The 15888-nt window shown below is 41.5% G+C and overlaps 1 pseudogene; it reads left to right on the top strand.

Annotated features, from left to right (window-relative positions):
• The first annotated feature begins 12421 nt into the window (after positions 1-12421).
• The window catches only part of LOC112391496 (52 kDa repressor of the inhibitor of the protein kinase-like), a 33841-nt pseudogene continuing 30374 nt past the window's right edge, over positions 12422-15888 (top strand).

The following is a 15888-nucleotide window of genomic DNA, read 5'->3' as shown; positions in this document are numbered from 1 at the left end:
AAAGAAATCCAACAGTGATAACAAGTGCTAAAAACTATCCAAAAATAAATAAATAAAAGACAGACGGAAACCTAGGACAAATGGTAAAAGCCAAGCTATACATACAAAATCACACAAAGAAGCATAAACATACACACTCTCAAAAAGATAAAAAGGAAAAAAATATGTATATCTATATATAAAAAAAAGGAAGAGAGCAACCAAATCAATAAACAAATCTACCAATGATAATAAACTCTAAATACTAAACTAGGATAAATATAAAACCAGAAACAAATTAGATGCAGAAAGCAAACCCCAAGTCTACACTTGGTCCCAAAGTCCAGCGCCTCAATTTTGGGTTGATTCGTTGTCTATTCAGGTATTCCACAGATGCAGGTACATCATGTTGATTGTGGAGATTTAATCCGCTGCTCCTGAGGCTGCTTGGAGAGACTTCCCTTTCTCTTCTTTGTTCTCACAGCTCCTGGGGTTCAGCTTTGGATTTGGTCCCACCTCTGCATGTAGGTTGCCTGAGGGTGTCTGTTCTTTGCTCAGAAAGGACGGGGTTAATGTAGCAGCTGATTAGGGGGCTCTGGCTCACTCAGGCCAGGGGGAGGGAGGGGTATGGGATGCGGGGCAAGCCTAAAGCTGCAGAGGCCAGCATGGCGTTGCAACAGCCTGAGGCGCACTGTGTGTTGTCCTGGGGAAGCTGTCCCTGGATCACGGGACGCTGGCAGTGGTGGGCTGCACAGCCTCCTGGGAGGGGATGTGTGGTTAATGACCTATGCTTGCACATAGGCTTCGTGGTGGCTGCAGCAACACCCTTAGCATTTCATGCCTGTCTCTTGTGTCCACATTGATAGCCATAGCTCACGCCCATCTCTGGAGCTCATTTAGGTGGTGCTCTGAATCCCCTGTCCTCGCACACCCTGAAACACTTGTCTCTTGCCTCTTAGGCAGGTCCAGACTTTTTCCCGGACTCCCTCCCGGCTAGCTGTGGTGCACTAGCCCCCTTCAGGCTGTGTTCACACAGCCAACCCCAGTCCTCTCCCTGGGGTCTGACCTCCGAAGCCTGAGCCTCAGTTCCCAGCCCCCGCCTGCCCCGTCGGGTGAGCAGACAAGCCTCTCGGGCTGGTAAGCGCTGGTCAGCAGTGATCCTCTGTGCTAGAATCTCTCCCCTTTGCCCTCTGCAACCCTCTTGCTGCGCTCTTCTCTGTGTGTCCGAAGCTTCTCCCCCACGACCCCTCGTCTCTGCCAGTGAAAGGTCTTCCTAGTGTGTGGAAACTTTTCCTCCTTCACAGCTCCCTCCCAGAGGTGCAGGTTCTGTCCCTATTCTTTTGTCTTTGTTTTTTCTTTTGCCCTACCCAGTTACGTAGGGAGTTTCTTGCCTTTTAGGAGGTCTGAGGGCTTCTGCCAGCATTCAGTAGGTGTTCTATTGAAGTTGTTCCACATGAAGATGTATTTCTGATGTATTTGTGGGGAGGAAGGTGATCTCCACGTCTTAGTCCTCCGCCATCTTGAAGGTCTCTCCAAGATGACGTTTAATGGTTGCATTTTAATCTGTTGCTGTTAACAGTAATGATGGAGATTGTGGTCTGGTGAGTTGGACAAGTACCAAGAAAGTGCCAAGACTTTACAGTGAGAAACAAAGACTGTCCTTCTATTGTTTGGGTCATTCACCCTGGATAGATGGGCAAACCACAACTAAAGCAAAGTAGTGAGACACCTGCCTGCTATTTATATAGGAGAGGATCAATATTTTGTGGGATCAAAAGCTCTTATAATTTGGGGCACCTAAGAAAAAAGGACACAAAATAACAAATTAAAAAGTGGGTAACAAAGTGTTTAGAAAATGGCAAAATATGGAAAATTAAAAATGTAAAAGGGCTGATAGACGCTATAACCATCATAAAATCCAGAAAAATAACATAATATTCTTATTAACAGGCTGTCTCTTCCACCATTATAATGGTTCCCCGCCCCATATATATGTCCAATTCCTTGTGCCATATATGGAGCACTTTTACATTGCAATAACTCTGGCCCAGCAGGTTCTGGAGTTAAAAGACACAATCGACTTAACTGATGTGGTTAAAATGTATTATGACTGCAAATTTTACAAGGCATATCAACATATTAATAGTGCTCCTAGAAGATGACCTGGAATGGGCCTGCTATAGACTGAATGTTTATGTCTCCCCAAAATTCGTATGTTAAATCCTAACTGCCAATATAATTGTGTTAAGAGGTGGTGCTTTTGGAAGGTAGTTAGGTCATTAAGGAGCCTGCATGAATGGGACTAGTGCCTTTATAAAAGAGACCCCAAAGAGTTCTCTTCCCCCTGCCACATGTAAGGACACAGTGAAAAGACAGCTGTGAACCAGGAGGCAGGATCTTAGCAGACATCAAACCTGCTGGCACCTTAATCTCAGACTTTTTAGCGTCCAGAACTATGAGACATTTCTATTGTTTATAAGTCACCCAGTCTAGGGTAGTTTGTTATAGCAACCTGAACAGGCTAAGACAGGGTTCAAGCAAGAGAGGGGCCCTGATATTTTAGGTTCATTATCTTTACAGTAAATCCATCCCATGTGCTAAGTGTACTTTGCTAGGAACTTGACTGTTAAAATTCAGTGACTATTTTGAGATCCTGTAGTAGAAAAATTGGAGAGATTTATGAGGCACATGACAATGTGGAAGGTATCCTAATGATTTATTTACTTTCATCTTAGAATTCTGATCTATGTGAATGCATTGCATATTCAAAAATTAAGTAAATCATTTTTAAGTAAAAATTTAAAAAGAAACCTATAAGACATGGTTCTACTCTCACCCTTGATAAGCTTCTTCAAATTATGCTGGGGTGATAGAAGAGAAAAAAAGAACTGAGAAGTTTGAGAACTCTCAGGAATCTAACAGGGATACAGACTCTAGTTCCTGTGAGCAAACAGGATAGAAAGGTAGTCAAGAGGGGCCACTGTGGCCTCAGGAGATCAGTCCATTCACAAAAGTCCATTCATAAAATCTGGTTTAGAGTGAGAATAAAGGCCCAGACAAGACACTTGTTGCTAAACAGGGGTTCTGCAACTGGAAGGTTATGCAAGGCCCAGTTGAACGGGCTGGACCAAGGTAACCAGAGGAGGAAGTTTGTCTCCAAGAAGACTCTTGCTGCTGGCTTGCCCCATGCACACTACACAGATCAAGTGGTCCACCACAAGACAGATTCTACACTCAATAGGAGATAGCCTTAGGCCACAGATGTGTGACAGGCTTCCTCATCACTCCTGTATGAGCTCTTGACCTACACAATCTGTAAACAAAATAAAATAATTGTCATTTTAAGCCACTACCTTTGGGGCGGTTTCTTATATAGCATAGTAACCAGAACACTTTTCTCCATCCATTTATTTCTGAAGCAAGGTACTTGGTAGGCACTTTGAACATAAATTATTTTTAACATGTTGTTAGGTGAGTACACTGAGAAGCAGTGTAAGACCAGCAGTTGCCCTAATTCCAGAGGCGGAATGCATTTCGGTGCTGCTGTACAAGCGTATTCCAGGAGGGCTGAACTCCCACCCACTACCTCTCCAATCCCGCTGTGTTCTTGTTTCTCTCTGTCCTACGTGCACGCCATTACTTTCACCAGGAATACTCTCCCCTGTATCTCATTCCTTCCATTTTGTTCCTCCCTTCCATCACTACCTTCTTTATCCAACTCCCTACAGTATAAATGATCCTCTTCTGATTGCACAGACCCCTGCTTTCATCATTGTGAGTGACCAGCACACTGCATAATAACTGCCTTTTTGCATATCTCTCATATGATTATGAAATTGTGAAAGAATTTCAATCCAAAATGGAACCAGATGATATGAAATGGAGAATCTCATACATCTACCCTCAGAAGAATGGAACTTAAGAACTGAGACTGATTTCTGTATATGTCTGATTTACTGAAAACCAAGACATCTCCTGACCAAGGATCATTTGCTAAGAATCTGTCCCACCCTCAAGCCAGTGAACGTACTGCCTGGACTCTGGCTGGACTTCTCCCTCTTCACACTGTTGCCCATAAATGCAGCCTGCCCCAAATCCTCATGGACTCACCTGTAAGTTGCTGCAGCGCATGTTTCCTGAATTGCAGTTCCTCTGCTATTTTCAAATAAACTCAATTTCTGGTAATTTGAGCTTGCTCCAGTTTACCTCTTTATTTATGGTTGACAAAATCCTTAAAAGGTGTGGAAAAATTCCTGTTCATTGTCATACTTCTAAAGCTCTAACATGCACATAAAATTTGGTACATAGTAAGTCCTTATTATTTACTCGCTAAAAGGATTAATGAACTATATAGTATGTCCTTTACTGCAGGGATTCAGTTAGATGACTCCTTACCCCAATATAGTTTTTCTTAGCATGTGTTGTCCAAATGGAACTGAACCTTCATTCCATTCTCAGAGAAGAGCAGGAACCATTCTGTGAACCGATATGAAGACGTGGGCTGGTAAAAGCCACTGGATCTTGTAAAGCAATTATACCCCAATAAAGATGTTTAAAAAAAAGAATATATTGACTAATATACTGAATTTTTGTAATACATAAAAATATTTTGGTAGTTGGAAAAATCAATGTAGAAAGTTGTACGTGATAATTTAGAAGAATGTAAAACAAGTAGCCGGGTTTTAAAAGGAGTAATTAGTAGAAGAATGTATGTAAGGGATATTCACCAAATGTAACAATGATGTGAGGGGTATTTACTTAAAGTAATCCTTGCTTATTGATTTAATCTGTAATCACCCTTGTATTTTGTGGTTCAAGTTAAAGTTTAAAAGGTGAAAAAAAAAAAAAGCCACTGGATCGATTGATCTGGTTATATAAAGCCACTGGTCAAATTGACCTAGCTCCTTACATTCTGTGACCTCCCTATAATGGCCCAATATGAAGGGAAACCCAGCAATCCTGTTGGAAATAATGAGGGCACCCCTCATTAGCCCTAGGAAGGATTGGTTCCAGGACCCCCACTGATACCAAAATTCATGGATGCTCCAGTCCTTTATATAAAATACCATACAGAGACCCTCAAGATGGCAGAGGAGTGAGACGTCAAGATCACCTTCCTCCCCACAAATACATCAGAAATACACCCACATATGGAACAACTCCTACAGAACACCTACTGAACGCTGACAGAAGACCTCAGACCTCCCAAAAGGCAAGAAACTCCCCACATACCTGGGTAGGGCAAAAGATAAAAGAAAAAACAGAGACAAAAGTATAGGGACGTGACCTGCACTACTGGGAGGGAGCAATGAAGGAGGAAAAGTTTCCACACACTAGGAAGCCCCTTCACTGTGGACTGGCGGAGACTGCAGGTGGTGGAATCGGGGGATGTTTCGAAGCCACAGAGGAAAGCACAGCAAGAGGGGTGCAGAGGGCAAAGCAAAGAGATCCCCGCACAGAGGATCAGTGCTGGTCAGCACTCACCAGCGCGAGAGGCTTGTCTGCTCACCCGCCAGGACGGGCGGGGTCTGTGAGCTGAGGCTTGGGCTTCGGAGATCAGATCCCAGGGAGAGGACTGGGGTTGGCTACGTGAACAAACCCTGAAGGGGCTAGTGCACCACACCAGCCGGGAGGGAGTCCGGGGAAAAGTCTGGACCTGCCTAAGAGGCAAGATACAAGTGTTTCAGGGTGCGCGAGGAGAGGGGATTCAGAGCGCTGCCTAAACGAGCTCCAGAGACGGGCGCGAGCTGCGGCTATCAGCGCAGACACCAGAGACAGGCATGAGATGCTAAAGGCTGCTGCTGCAGCCACCAAGAAGGCTGTGTGCAAGCACAGATCACTATCCACACCTCCCCTCCTGGGAACCTGTGCAGCCCCTCACTGCCAAGGTCCCGAGATCCAGGGACAGCTTCCCCAGGAGAACACACTGCGCAACTCAGGCTGGTGCAATGTCATGCCGGCCTTTGCCGTGGCAGACTCGCCCCGCATCCGCACCCCTCCCTCCCCACCCCCACCGGTGCCTGAGTGAGGCAGAGCCCCCTAATCAGTTGATACTTTAACCCCATCCTGTATGAGCAGGAAAACTCAGGCGACCTACATGCAGAGGCAGGGCCAAATCCAAAGCCAAACCCCAGGAGCTGTGCGAACAAACAAGAGAAAGGGAAATCTCTCCCAGCAGCCTCAGGAGCAGCGGAATAAATCTCCACAATCAATTTGATGTACCTGCATCTGTGGAATACCTGAATTGACAATGGATCATCACAGAATTGAGGTGGTAGACTTTGGCAGCAATGATATATATATTATTTTCTTTTTCTCTTTTTGTGAGTGTGTATGTTTAAGCTTCTTTGTGTGATTTTGTCTGTATAGCTTTGCTTTTACCATTTGTCATAGAGTTCTGTCTGCCCGTTTTTTTTTGTTTTTTCTTTTTTTTAGTATACTTTTTAGCACTTGTTTTCACTGGTGGATTTGTTCTTTGGTTTGGCTGCTCTCTTCTTTCATTTTTTTTTCTTTTTTAATAAATATATTTTATTTTAATAACTTTATTTCATTCGTTCATTTCTTCCTTCTTTCCTTCCTTCCTTCCTTCCTTCCTTCCTTCCTTCCTTCCTTCTTTCCTTCCTTCCTTCCTTTCTTTCTTTCTTTTTCTTTTTCTTTTTCTTTATCTTTCTCTCCCTTTTCTTCTGGGCTGTGTGGCTGACAGGGTCTTGGTCCTCCAGCGGGTATCAGGCGTGTGCCTCTGAGGTGGGAGAGGCGAGTTCAGGAAACTGGTCCACTAGAGACCACCGGGCCACATGTAATATTAAAGAGCAAAAACTCTCCCAGAGATCTCCATCTCAAAGCTAAGACCCAGCTCTACTCAACAACCAGCAAGCTACAGTGCTGGGCACCCTATGCCAAACAACTAGCAAGACAGGAACACAACCCCACCCATTAGCAGAGAGGCTGCCTAAAATCATAATAAGGTCCCAGACACCCCAAAACACACCACCGGATGCGGTCCTGCCCACCAGAAAGACAAGATCCAGCTTCATTCACCAGAACACAGATACCAGTCCCCTCCACCAGGAAGCCTACAAACCCACTGAACCAACTTTAACCACTGGGGGCAGACACCAAAAACAACAGGACCTATGAACCTGCAGCCGGTGAAAAGGAGACCCCATACACAGTAAGTTAAGCAAAATGAGAGACAGAGAAACACACAGCAGATGAAGGAGCAAGGTCAAATCCCACCAGACCAAACAAATGAAGAGGAAATAGGCAATCTGCCTGAAAAAGAATTCAGAGTAATGATAGTAAATATGTTCCAAAATCTTGGAAATTCAATGGAGACAATACAAGAAACGTTTAACAAGGACCTAGAAGAAATAAAGAGTAAACAAACAATATGAACAACACGTTAAATGAAATTAAAAATTCTCTAGAAGGAATCAGTAGCAGAATAACTGAAGTAGAAGAATGGATAAGTGACCTGGAAGATAAAATAGTGGAAATAACTACCACAGAGCAGAATAAAGAAAAAGGAATGGAAAGAATTGAGGACAGTCTCAGAGACCTCTGGGACAACATTAAATGCACCAACATATAGGGGTCCCAGAAGAAGAGAAAAAGAAAGAGACTGAGGAAATATTTGAAGAGATTACAGTTGAAAACCTCCCTAATGTGGGAAAGGAAATAGTTAATCAAGTCCAGGAAGCACAGAGAGTCCCATGCAGGATAAATCCAAGGAGAACACGCCAAGACACATGTTAATCAAACTATCAAAAATTAAATCAAAGAAAAAAATATTAAAAGAGAAAAACAACAAATAACATACAAGGGAATTCCCATAAGGTTAACAGCAGATCTTTCAGCAGAAACTCTGCAAGCCAGAAGCCGGTGGCAGGTCATATTTAAAGTGATGAAAGGGAACAACCTACAACCAACATTACTCTACCCAGCAAGGATCTCATTCAGATTAGACGGAGAAATTAAAACCTTTACAGACAATCAAAAGCTAAGAGAATCCAGCACCACCAAACCAGCTTTACAAAAAATGCTAAAGGAACTTCTCTAGGCAGGAAACACAAGAGAAGGAGAAGACCTACAATAACAAACCCAAAACAATTAAGAAAATGGTAATAGGAACATACATATCAATAATTAACTTAAATGTAAATGGTTTAAATGCTCCAACCAAAAGACACAGACTGGCTGAATGGATACAAAAACAAGACCCATATATATGCTGTCTACAAGAGACCCACTTCAGACCTAGGGACACATTAAGATTGAAAGTAAGGGGCTTGAAAAGGATATTGCATGCATAATGGAAATCAAAAGAAAGCTGGAGGAGTAATTCTCATATCAGACAAAACAGACTTTAAAATAAAGACTGTTACAAGAGAGAAAGATGGACTCTACATAATGATCAAGGGATGAATCCAGGAAGAAGATATAACAATTGTAAATATTATTAACCCATCATGGGAGCACCTCAATACATAAGGCAAATGGTAGCAGCCATAAAAGGGGAAATCGACAGTAACACAATCGTAGTAGGGGACTTTATACCCCAATTTCACCAATGCACAAATCATCCAAAATGAAAATAAACAAGGAAACACAAGCTTTAAATGATACATTAAACAAGATGGACTTAATTAATATTTATAGGACAGTCCATCCAAAAACAATAGAATACACTTTCTTCTCAAGAGCTCATGGAACATTCTCCAGGATACATCATATCTTGGGTCACAAATCAAGCCTTGGTAAATTTAAGAAAATTGAAATCGTATCAAATATATTTTCCTAACACAACGCTATGAGACTAGATATCAATTACAGGGAAAAACCTGTAAAAAATACAAACCTATGGAGGCTAAACAATACAGTACTTAATAAGCAAGAGATCACTGAAGAAATCAAAGAGGAAATCAACAAATACCTAGAAACAAATGACAATGAAAATACGACAACCCAAAACCTATGGGCTGCGACAAAAGCAGTTCTAAGAGGGAAGTTTATAGCAATACAATCCTACCTCAAGAAATAAGAAACACCTCAAATAAACAACCTAAACTTACACCTAAAGCAATTAGAGGAATAAGAACAAAAAACCCCAAAGTTAGCAGAAGGAAAGAAATCATAAATATCAGATCAGAAATAAATGAAAAAGAAATGAAGGAAACAATAGCAAAGATCAATAAAACTAAAATCTGGTTCTTTGAGAAGAAAAACAAAATTGATAAACCATCAGGCAGACTCATCAAGAAAAAAACGGAGAAGACTCAGCTCAATAGAATTAAAAATGAAAAAGAAGAAGTAACAACTGACATTGCAGAAATACAAAGGCTCATGAGAGATTACTACAAGCAACTATATGCCAATAAAATTGACAACCTGGAAGAAATGGACAAATTCTTAGAAATGCACAACCTTCCGAGACTGAACCAGGAAGAAACAGAAAATATAAACAGAGCAATCACAAGCACTGAAATTGAGACTGTGATTAAAAATCTTCCAACAAACAAAAGTTCAGGACCAGATGGCTTCACAGGTGAATTCTATCAAACATTTAGAAAGAGTTAACATCCATCCTTCTCACAGTCTTCCAAAATATAGCAGAGGGAGGAACACTCCCAAACTCATTCTACCAGGCCACCATCACCCTGATACCAAAACCAGACACAGATGTCACAAAGAAAGAAAACTACAGGCCAATATCACTGATGAACATAGATGCAAAAATCCTCAACAAAATACTAGCAAACAGAATCCAACAGCACATTAAAAGGACCATACACCATGATCAACTGGGGTTTATCCCAGGAATGCAAGGATTCTTCAATATATGCGAATCAATCAATGTGATACACCATATTAACAAATTAAAGGATAAATACCATATGATCATCTTAATAGATGCAGAAAAAGTTGTTGACAAAATTCAACACCCATTTATGGTAAAAATCCTCCAGAAAGTAGGTAGCAAGGGAACTTACCTAACATAACAAAGGCCATATGTTGACAAACCCACAGCCAACATCATTCTCAATGGTGAAAAACTGAAACCATTTCCACTAAGATCAGGAACAACACAAGGTTGCCCACTCTCACTACTATTATTCAACATAGCTTTGGAAGTTTTAGCCACAGCAATCAGAGAAGAAAAAGAAATAAAATGAATCCAGATCGGAAAAGAAGAAGTAAAGGTGTCACTATTTGCAGATGACATGGTACTATACATAGAGAATCCTAAAGATGTTAGCAGAAAAGTACTAGAGCTAATCAATGAATTTGCTAAAGTAGCAGGATACATAATTAATGCACAGAAATCTCTTGCATTCCTATACACTAATGATGAACATATGAAAGAGAAATTAAGGAAACACTCCCATTTACCATTGAAACAAAAAGAATAAAATACCTAGGACTAAACATACCTAAGGAGACAAAAGACCTGTATGCACAAAACTATAAGACACTGATGAAAGAAATTAAAGAAGATATAAACAGATGGTGAGATATACAATGTTCTTGGATTGGAAAGATCAACATTGTGAAAATAACTATACTACCCAAAGCAATCTACAGATTCAGTGCAATCCCTATCAAACTACCACTGGCATTTTTCACAGAACTAGAACAAAAAATTTCACAATTTGTATGGAAACACAAAAGGCCCTGAGTAGCCAAAGCAGTCTTGTGGAAGAAAAACAGACCTGGAGGAATCAGGCTCCCGTACTTCAGACTATACTACAAAGTTACAGTAATCAAGACAGTATGGTACTGGCACAAAAACAGAAATATAGATCAATGGAACAGGATAGAAAGCCCAGAGATAAACCCATGCACATATGGTCACCTTATTTTTGATAAATTAGGCAAGAATATACAATGGAGAAAAGACAGCCTCTTCAATAAGTGGTGCTTGGAAATAGGGACAGTTACATGTAAAAGAATGAAATCAGAACACTCCCTAACACCATACACAAAAATAAACTCAAAATGGATTAAAGACCTAAATGTAAGGCCAGAGACTATAAAACTCTTAGAGGAAAACATAGGCAGAACACTCTATGATATAAATCACAGCAAGATCCTTTTTGACCCACCTACTAGAAAAATGGAAGTAACACCAAAAATAAACAAATGGGAGCTAATTAAACTTAAAAGCTTTTGCACAGCAAAGGAAACCATAAACAAGACGAAAAGACAGCCCTCAGAATGGGAGAAAATATTTGCAAATGTAGCAACTGACAAAGGGTTAATCTCCATAATTTATAAGCAGCTCATGCAGCTCAATATCAAAAAAACAAACAACCCAATCCAAAAATCAGCAGAAGTCCTAAATAGACATTTCTCCAAAGAAGGTATACAGACTGCCAACAAACACATGATAGAATGCTTAACATCACTAATCATTAGAGGAATGCAAATCAAAACTACAAACAGGTATCACCTCACACTGGTCAGAATGGCCATCATCAAAAATCTACAAACAATAAATGCTGGAGAGGGTGTGGAGAAAAGGGAACCCTCTTGCACCGTTGGTGGGAATGTAAATTGATACAGCCACTGTGGAGAACAGTATGGAGGTTCCTTAAAAATCTCAAAATAGAACTACCATGACCCAGCAATCCCACTCCTGGGCATATACCCTGAGAAAACCATAATTCAAAAAGAGTCATGTACCACAATGTTCATTGCAGCACTATTTACAATAGCCAGGACATGGAAGCAACCTAAATGTCCATCGACAGATGAATGGATAAAGAAGATGTGGCACATATATACAATGGAATATTACTCAGCCATAAAAGGAAACGAAATTGAGTTATTTGTAGTGGGGTGGATGAACCTAGAGTCTGTCATACAGTGTGAAGTAAATCAGAAATAGAAAAATAAATACCGTATGCTAACCCATATATATGGAATCTAAAAACCAAAAATTGGTTTTGAAGAACCTAGGGGCAGGACAGGAATAAAGACGCAGATGTAGAGCATGGACTTAAGGACACGAGGTGCAGGGAGGGTAAGCTGGGATGAAGTGAGAAAGTGGCATGGACATATATACACTACCAAATGTAAAATAGCTAGTGGGAAGCAGCTGCATAGCACAGGGAGATCAGCTCGGTCCTTTGTGACCACCTCGAGGGGTGGAATAGGGAGGTGGGAGGGAGACGCAAGAGAGAGGATATATGGGGATATATGGATATGCATAGCTGATTCACTTTGTTATAAAGCAGAAACTAACACACCATTGTAAAGCAATTATACTCCAATAAAGATGTAAAAAAAAAAAAGAATAGCGTATTACCATGAACACAGTCAGCTCTCCATATCTGTGGATGTAAAACCCGCAGAAACAGATGGTCGCCTGTACAACTTGAGAAAGATCTGTGCACTCTCTCCTTTAGGCAGCTCTTATATTAAGCCTGGGCCAGTATGGGCCATGCCCCTGCCCTGGTGCCATAACTTAGACCTTTTGGTAGCCGAGGTGAAGGGAAAGGTCTGGCCCTACAAAGGCGCTGAAAACCCCAAGCTGACCTTGAATGAGATTGGGCAAGGGTGTTCAGTGGCCTCAGGTAGAGAGAAATCTATAATCAAATCACCTGACCCAATACTGGCTCTGCCACATACCTCCTATGGAATGTGGGGAGTCAAACTCATTGATAAAATGAGGTAAATAGTAATAACAACATCACAAAAGTCTTTTTGACATTAATGAGCTGATGAATTGGTAAAATGTTAATCCTTTTACAAATGTTAATTATTGTTGCAAGCAAAATGGTAGGTAAAACATAGTAAAAACATCAGCAAGGGCTTCCCTGGTGGCGCAGTGGTTGTTAAAAAAAAAAAAATTAAAAAAAAAAAAAACATCAGCAAAAGATGGATTACTATCTCTATCTGTACAGCAAATAAATGGCTCTACAATTTACCAAAGGCCTTGGGCAGGTCACCTAATTTCTGCTCACATACAAAATGAGGATAAAAGTTGCATTTACCTACAATGTTAATACATGTAAAATGTTTAACCTAGCACCTGACATACACTAAATTCTTATCATAGATTCATGAAACATGACTATGTACTCTTAAATCCTCTTTGGAAGTTTAGGGGAGGGAAATATATATATATATATATACATATATATTTTTTAAATTTATTTTTTGCTTTGTTAGAATTAGAGGAGGCTTCATGATGAAGGAAGTATGTTGACTGTGTTTTGAAACATAGGTATCTTTTGACATAGAGAAAGCTCCGAGAATTTGCTTCTAACCCAGAGATGTAAAGAGGTACATTTTGCCAGCTAGCTGTCTTTCTCAAAAAGTTAGGATGATGTTCTAACCTTTCACTATAAAATATGACAGGAAAGAGGCAATGGGGGGAGGAGGGGAGGGGGGGTAATCTGAGGATTTCTAGTCTGTCCAGCCCTTAGCATTTCACAAACTGGGACCCAGAGAGGCAATGTAGGAACTGGACCCAAAGCCTTTGTTCCAGGGAAATTTCAAACAGAGGATCAAAATTTAATTTCAAAATTGTTCACTGAATCACCCACTCTGCTTTGAACAATTGGAAATATGATAATTAACTTTTCCTACATCAGGGTTAGACAGACACACATACACACACACACACACATACACACACACAGTTTTACCTGCTCATCAGCGCAGGAATCCAACTCTGACTGGCTTTCTTACTCTACCACCCACCCTCCCTTAGGCAATTTCAGCCACTCCCAGAAAAAGATCTAGCTAATAGAAGTGTAGCCCAAACAAATACTTTACAAAAAAAATGAAAGAAAAGGCAAGAGAAATGTTATTGTATATCCCTGTGGACCTAACCAAAATTAAAACTCTAAAGTAAGCTTTATTCTATTTCATAGGCAACAATTCTATTTTTAAAAGGAAATCTGTTAAGGGTAAAGGATTAGGAAAATGGTAATAAACCGAACGAAAAAATAAAAGTCCTCGAGGGAGTGTTTCACAAAAGAGAGAGTTGCCTGCTGAGGAGTAAAGGAAATTGCTGGCTTCTCCGAGCCACCTTGGAGGATGGGGCAAGGGAGATCAAGGTAGATACTCCTGCCTGGCTAACAGTGAACTCCTTTAGGACTTGCTGGCAAGAGGAAGCTGTGGGCGAGGTGTTTGCCAGGCAAGTCTTCTCAGTAAAGTGATTCCTTAAGTCTTCAGGCTCCTTCCTGGAGGTCATGTGACAGGTTATTTCCTGGTGTCCAATCTAAAGACTCTGGGGCCAAAAACAGCTGTCACCCCACCTCCACCCCCCACTGCCACCTTGTTATATTTCCTGTGCTTGGGGCTTTTTTGTTTGTTTGTTTGTTTTTGGCTGCACTGGGTCTTTGTTGCTGCGTGCAGGCTTTCTCTAGTTGCGGCGAGCGGGGGCTACTCTTTGTTGTGGTGCGCGGGCTTCTCATTGCGGTGGCTTCTCTTGTTGCGGAGCATGGGCTCTAGGTGCGCCGGCTTCAGTAGTTGTGGCACAGGGGCTTCAGTAGTTGTGGCCCTCGGGCTCTAGAGCGCAAGCTCAGTAGTTGTGGCACATGGGCTTAGTTGCTCCGCAGCATGTGGGATCTTCCCCGGCCAGGGCTTGAACCCATGTCCCCTGAATTGGCAGGCGGATTCTTAACCCCTGCACCACCAAGGAAGTCTCGCTTTGGGGCTTGTTGACTAAGAAAGAATTTTCACTTGAGTTAAAAGAAATAAACACACGAAGACACCACCCTCCCAAATCCCAAATATACTTTAATGTAGGGCTAGAGCGTGGCACATCCTTTTGAAATTCAGAGCAGGTCTCACTGAAGAAAAAAAAAAATGCATTCCTCTGATTTTTACCTATGGCTTTCTCTGCTGGTTCAGTCTAAATCCTCTGTTACCCTATTGCACAAAACTCGCTCTTGTAGGTTTCTCTAATTTTCTGCAAAAATTCCAAATAATTGTTATTTTCAGACCTCCTGGTCTATGAAATCTAAATGTACAAATGGAAAGAATCTTAGGGATTACCTGAGGTTGTCCAAGCCCTTCAGACCTAACCAGAGGTTTGATTTTCCCAAGCAGCAGAGCTCAGAAAGCCCTTCAGAGAAAAGATGCTGTGACCCTCTCTGGGCATGATTTCAGGGGGCAGATGTCAGTGCTTCAGACCTCTGTTCCCAGGCTCTTTGCATTCTACCTCAAAGCCTCCCTGTGTTCCTGACTCCTTGTATTAGGGCTTCTCTTGACCCTGCCCACATCCAGCCCACTAGCAGGAAGGCTGAGATCACTTACCACTTGGTTTGGATTTCAATACCAATATTCACTCTGTTTATGGAAGAAGATTTGTCCCTTACTTGGAGGCTTTTTAGGCACTTCCCATGAATGTGATCAGAAAGACGGGTTTAAGAGAAAGTCTCAAAATCACACCAGGAAAGCATTTACTCACTTGCTGCAAACAGAAAGCAGAACTTGGATGAGGTAAAACATGGGCCAAACAGAGTTTGGGAATTTATTCCTCCCTGTACCCACGTGCCTCCTTAGCATGGACAGTCAAGCTGTTTCTAACTGCCAACAAACTTGTCCTGATATCCTGTTCTCACACACTCAGGTTCTTTGCTTTCTCTTTTAATTCCTGTCTTTATGCCAGCTGGAAATTCTGCTGTTACAAAAACTAAACATGACTCAAAAAGAAACCCACAGAGAAGCAAAACAAAAAACCCCAACTCCTTCTCTCCCTTCCCAAGTCACATCTCTGCATAGCCTGTTCTTTGACTACCCATGTGACCACAGTTGCTCACCTGGTCTTGTCTGCCATTAAGGCTGGGGTGGTCTTCCCCTGGAGTCTCCCGCAGGCTCATTGCTGTTTTCCATCTCTCCACAGCTTCATTCTGGGCCAGAGGGCAACATTTTCTAACCCCGACTGCCTCCTCT

This window comes from Neophocaena asiaeorientalis, unplaced genomic scaffold (assembly GCF_003031525.2).
Source record: "Neophocaena asiaeorientalis asiaeorientalis breed wild unplaced genomic scaffold, Neophocaena_asiaeorientalis_V1.1 scaffold96, whole genome shotgun sequence".
Taxonomy (NCBI): Eukaryota; Metazoa; Chordata; class Mammalia; order Artiodactyla; family Phocoenidae; genus Neophocaena; species Neophocaena asiaeorientalis.
Note: the sequence above shows the minus strand (reverse complement) of the source record. Positions and strands in the feature narration are given on the sequence as shown.